The sequence below is a fragment of the Chiloscyllium plagiosum genome, chromosome 3, assembly GCF_004010195.1.
Source record: "Chiloscyllium plagiosum isolate BGI_BamShark_2017 chromosome 3, ASM401019v2, whole genome shotgun sequence".
Classification (NCBI taxonomy): domain Eukaryota; kingdom Metazoa; phylum Chordata; class Chondrichthyes; order Orectolobiformes; family Hemiscylliidae; genus Chiloscyllium; species Chiloscyllium plagiosum.
This window is the reverse complement of record NC_057712.1, coordinates 22,628,952-22,634,637: the sequence shown is the minus strand read 5'-3', so window position 1 is coordinate 22,634,637 and position 5,686 is coordinate 22,628,952. Positions and strand designations below refer to the sequence as shown.

At 37.7% G+C, this 5,686-nt stretch overlaps 1 protein-coding gene across 1 annotated transcript in view; it reads left to right on the top strand.

Moving 5' to 3' along the window:
- The window catches only part of LOC122548598 (trafficking protein particle complex subunit 12-like), a 68,357-nt gene that overhangs the window by 53,447 nt on the left and 9,224 nt on the right, over positions 1–5,686 (top strand). The gene's annotated exons all lie outside the window — the stretch shown is intronic.

Genomic DNA, 5,686 nt, shown 5'->3' with positions numbered 1-5,686 from the left:
TTATTAGTTTGTAGCATTTAAGAATATTCGCTTGAAGATCAGCTCTGGTGGCATATCTCAAGCTTAGGCAAATTTCTAATTAAAAAAAATCTCTATGCTCACTTCCAATCAAATCATCTGCACAATCAATCAATAATACTCATGGTCACGGATCTTTGGTTCACCTTTCTAATCCTCCGACAAATTAACTCCATGTAAAGGAACTTTGAGGCGATAAACTACAAACATTGTCAAAAGTTTTTATAGGTTTGTTTGGTAGGGGATGGTGGGGGTTGGGGGAAGAGAGGAGGAAGGGAGAGAAAAGCAGGAAGATATATTGAGTGAAAGACAGGTCACACTGTGGTGTGCACAGAAAGGGACTTGGGGATGGAGAGGGTGCAGGTAGTGTGCAGGGAAACAGATGGTGTGAAGGAGGGAGAAATGGAGGTGTTGAGGAGAGGGTAGAGTGGGGGGAGGAAAGGAGAGAAGTAAAAGGAAGAAATAGTGACAGCATATGGGTGAGAAAGAGAAAGAACAGCACAAAGATAACAAACGTTGCTAAGAGCTGATCCTTCTCATTTCTGCACCTATTCCCTGAAATACACCTCTTCCGATGGATGAGAAAATGTACAGTGGTACTATCACACTAACATTAAGTGCTTTAAGACCAAATCAGGCAGAAATTATCTACCAGATGTTGATATTTGGTGCTAGTTTTGTTTTTGGTGTCAAAACATAATGAATCGATATAATGGCAATGACGAAGTGTTTAGACACATTACTTTTATGTTATTCCTATAGGAAAATGGCCATCTCCTGCAAAATTACATTAGCTACTAAATTTTCAAAACCTATCATCTGGTGTTTAGCATAGACTTCCCACTCAGTTTGCACAGTCTCTTTTCTGCAATTATTCAGTTGCATCAAGAAATAATTCACTCTTGATACCCTACAGTTGCAGTTTCAGACTGGATTTAAGTTATTTTAAATAGATAGTTACAGTACCCTTTAATTGTTCTTCTTTATTACAGTTCATAGAATAACAGAAAGCTCATCCGAAGTTTTTTGGGACAAAACAGTCCCAACTTGGGACTTGCATTATTTTTACTTGTCACTTTCCTCTGCAGAAGATGTAAACATCTCAAGTGTCTCAAAACAACTGACAAGTTTGTAACACCAAATGGGAATGGCCAAAATTTAACTAGAAACTGGGACACAAATACAATTCAGATTATGATTATTTTGGCTCAAGAACTAATCATTTAAATAAAGATGATAGTGCGGGCCATGATAGAATTAATTACATTAGCACCCTGATGCATCCATGCTGAGAAAGGAGAGTACCCTCCTGACAGGAGATTGAGCTTTTTGTGTTGAACATCAGTAATGGTGAAGTTCTTCAAATACCAAAACAAGTCTTTACAATAGAATGAAGAAATTAATTTGAACCTTTTATTTGACAGGAAAAATTTTATTTCAAAATGCTAGATCACTGCTTGCGCAATTCCGAAATGGATATCTCCTATAGTACTATTAGGAAATAGTAACAGTTTACTGATCCAGCAACAATGAAAGAAACTCTATTGTCACAAATCGATTAAAGAACATGAGTACATTTATATATTTAATGTCCGTTTTTAAATCACATTAAACAGCCAAAAGTTGGCTATTTAATCACATAATTGGACTAAGTCGCTTTCCAAAAATCAGGAAAGCACCACAGGTAGTCCCTGATGAATCTGGAAAGTTAACAATTGTAACAGTCTGCCAAAGACATTGAATACATAAAACTCCTTACAACAGAATTGCACCTTATATTTATACTATAAGATAATGCATTCATGACTTTCTGCTTAACCATCTGGGATGGGCTATAGATAATTGTTTATCTGTCATGAAAGCTTCTGTCTCAATGGTAATTGATTATTTCTCCTCCCCCCTGCCAAATACAGAACAAAAACACCTTTTAACCATTCAATTTTGAAATACCAGCTGGTTGATGGTCAAGATTGCTACATACTGATTGGCAGTAGCAAATCCCTACCTCCATTCTGCAAATAAAGGGAAAATAAAGTTTGGCCTGTACAAGTGTATATGAAATAATCCTTTCTCTTGTTACCTTTGAACTGTTGTTCCGGCCGTTACAAAGACAATTTAACTGAGGAATTTGAGGAAGTACACTGCCACTCTTAAAATGACAGAAAAAGTCACTATCTGCTTAGAGATAGGTGATGAGAATAAGGCAAAAGATATATGTGAAAAATTACATTGTCTTTAACAGGTTATACTCCCAAGTCAGGAAGGTGTATTTCATGGAGCAGAATCTTGAAGATGGTGGTATTCTCATATTCATGCTCTCAACATTGTTATAAAATTGAGGGTATGTTGTACTTTTCAGAGAGAGTAAATGCTGTTCTGCACTGAGGGCTTACAAGAGCAGTCTCAGTATACTGGAAAATTGAAAATATGTAACATTTGGCCGTGAAATAGATTTCCGAGTTGGTTGCTGTTTTGACAACAATTTGAATTTAACCAATTTAAATTATGCCCCAGAATACAAAAACCCAATCAAGTTTGAATTTATTGTTTTGCCAACATCGAACCAATGAATTGTTGCGATGTTGGGGATAAAAAAAGGCATTTTGAAAATCAGATAGAGCAACTGCCATCAAGAGAGACTCCAGACATTGAAACATATTTGCAGTAAAAGATAGTAGACAATCCAGGGAAATCTTCAGCCAGAAGAAGAAAGATATCGAAGACAACAGGTGTTGTGTGGTTTTGAAATTAACTTTAATAAGCATTTTATTGGAACAGTATATAGTGATAGAATTGGAGGCAGTTAATAAGCAGTTACGAGCAAGGGGGGCTCAGAGTTGTGAATAGTTGTTGCTTAACGTTCATTTTTAGAGGTTTTTTTTAAGTTGTGGAATATAGGAGTTCTTTGTCACTCATTTTAACAGATTACGAAGTGAGATGTGCTTTTCTGGGTGTTTAGTTTAATTAACAGAGTGGCTCACTGCTGTGTCAGAACATCATCCCTTGAGGGTTCATATTTGGAAGATGCTGTTGAAGGGGTTTTGATGAGTTACCGCTGTACATTTTATGGATGTGCTCATTACTGCCATATTGCAAAGAGGTGGAAGGTTGAATGATAAATATGGAGTGCCAATCAAACAAACCACTTTGTCCCAATGACGTCAAGGTCTCATACTGTTGCACTTGTCCAGACAAGAGTTTCTTTCATTTTCTTGAAATCATTGGTTGACAAAACTAAATGAAAACTTTTGAGATGTCTTTTTCAAAGAGGAACTATTATTTGAAAGACATCCTTTTGATCTCAATACCATTGCAAAATTGTGGGAAAGATATTGGAATACAATTCAAATCTCTTTAGGGATAACATTATAGGACATTTCAAAAATATTTGATTGGCTGCAAAGCACTTTGGGATGTCATGATATAATGGAAGGCACAATGTAAATTCCTTTCTTCCTCCCTAATTGAGTAGCCGCGTCACATGCATTTTAGAAGGCCTGCACCTTTGGAGAAGTCACTGACATTCTTCAAAGGCATAGAATAAATGGGATAGAATGGGATTAAACCGATCAGACAGGAATTGGCAAAGAGCTATTAAATAGTCACAGCTCATTATTCCTCGTGGATGTTGAAGACTGCTGAATTCACCTAGCATTTTTTGCTCCAAAATGATTTTCTTTCCAAAGTTTATCACCTTTCATAGTAAAGTAGTACCATATGAACCATGATTATGAATAAATAAAACATTCTAAAATGTCCAAATAATTGTCCTTATATGATAATGGACAATCCTATATTTTCTTTTTGAAGAGACAAAGAGCCTTGAATTTTCTTGGTTGAATGACAAAAACATACACCTCGTGGTTTATGAAATGTTACAGAAGAGACAATGATTACTGCCAAAGTACTGTTTAAAAATGGGCAATATTCTACCGTGGCCCTCTCGACTAATACTTGAATTGCTAAAAATAAAAACCTCAGATATTCTAGCCAGAGTTAGAAGCTGAGCTTCAGACGTTGATTGGATTAAAACTCTCACTTACCTTTTAAGGACTGCTGTGTGGTACCACACACATCATAAGGAGATATTGCAAATATTACATGAAGGTCCTACAGCAGTACTAAAGAAAAACTAAAATGTCGATAACCAAGCATTTTACCTGGCTCAGACTTTAAGGACATGTGCAATACTGTAAAATATGCCATGCCTGTCAGGTAGGAGGAAAACCTCATTGTCAAACCAGCATCTTCAATACCCACACCAGTATTTGAAGAACCATTTAGTTAAGTGAGAATACATTGTGAAGGACCTTTAACCAAAATTAGAGCAGGACACCGGTGTATCCTCAGTTACGGATATAGAACACGGAACATTACAGTGCAGAACAGGCCCTTCGGCCATCTATGTCACGACATGCGAAATTAGTCTGATGCCTACACCTCCCATTTTTATCCATATGTCTGTCCAATGCCCATTTAAATGCCCTTAACGTCAGCAAGTCTACTACTGCTGCAGGCATGCCGTTACTTGCCCCTACTACTCTGAGTAAAGAAACTACCCCTGATATCTGTCCTAAATCTATCATCCCTCAATTTAAATCTATGCCCCCTCGTGTTAGCCTTCACCATCTGAGGAAAAAGGCTCTCACTGTCCATCCTATCTAACCCTCTGATTATCTTACACGTCTCTGTTAAGTCACCTCTCAACCTTCTTTGTTCCAATGAAAACAGCCTCAGTTCCCTCAGCCTTTCCTCATAAGACCTTTCCTTCCATAGTAGGCAACATCTTAGTAAATGTCTGAACCTTTTCCAAAGATTCCACACCCTTCTTACAATGCAGTGACCAGAACTGCACACAATACTCCAGGTACAGCTTTATCAGTGTCTTGTACAGCTGAAGCATGATCTCGTGGTTCTGAAACTCAATTCTCCTACCAATAAATTCCAACATACCATATGCCTTTTTAACAATCCTATCAACCTGGGTAGCAACTTTCAGGGACTTATGCTCCTGGACACAAATCTCTCTGTGCATCTACACTGTCAAGAATTTTACCATTTGCCCAGTACTCTGCATTCCTGTTATTTCTTCCGAAGTGAACTACCTCACACTTTCTATATTAAACTCCATTTACCACTCTCAGTACAGCTCTGCATCTTATCTATGTCCCTCTGTCACCCACAACAACTATCCACAACTCTACCTATCTTACTGCCATCTGCAAATTTACTAACCCATCTCTCTACACGCACCTCCACATCATTTATAAAAATGACAAACAGCAATGGCCCCAAAACAGATCCTTGCACCACACCATTGGTAACTAAGCTCCAGGATGAACATTTCCCATCAACCACTTCCTCATGTCTTTTTCAGTTAGCCAATTTCTGATCCAAACTGCTAAATCACTTTCAATCCCAAAACTCCTTATTTTATGCAATAGCCTTACTGAAGTCCATATACACCACATCAACTGTCTTATCTTCATCCACCTGTTTTGTCACCTTCTCGAAGAACTCAATAAGGCACAACCTACCCATCATAAACTGTTGACTATCCCTAACCAGACTATTCCTTTCCAGATGATTGCAAATCCCATCTGTTACAACCTTTTCCAACACCTTACCTACAAGCGAAGTAAGGTTCACTGGCCTATAATTACCAGGG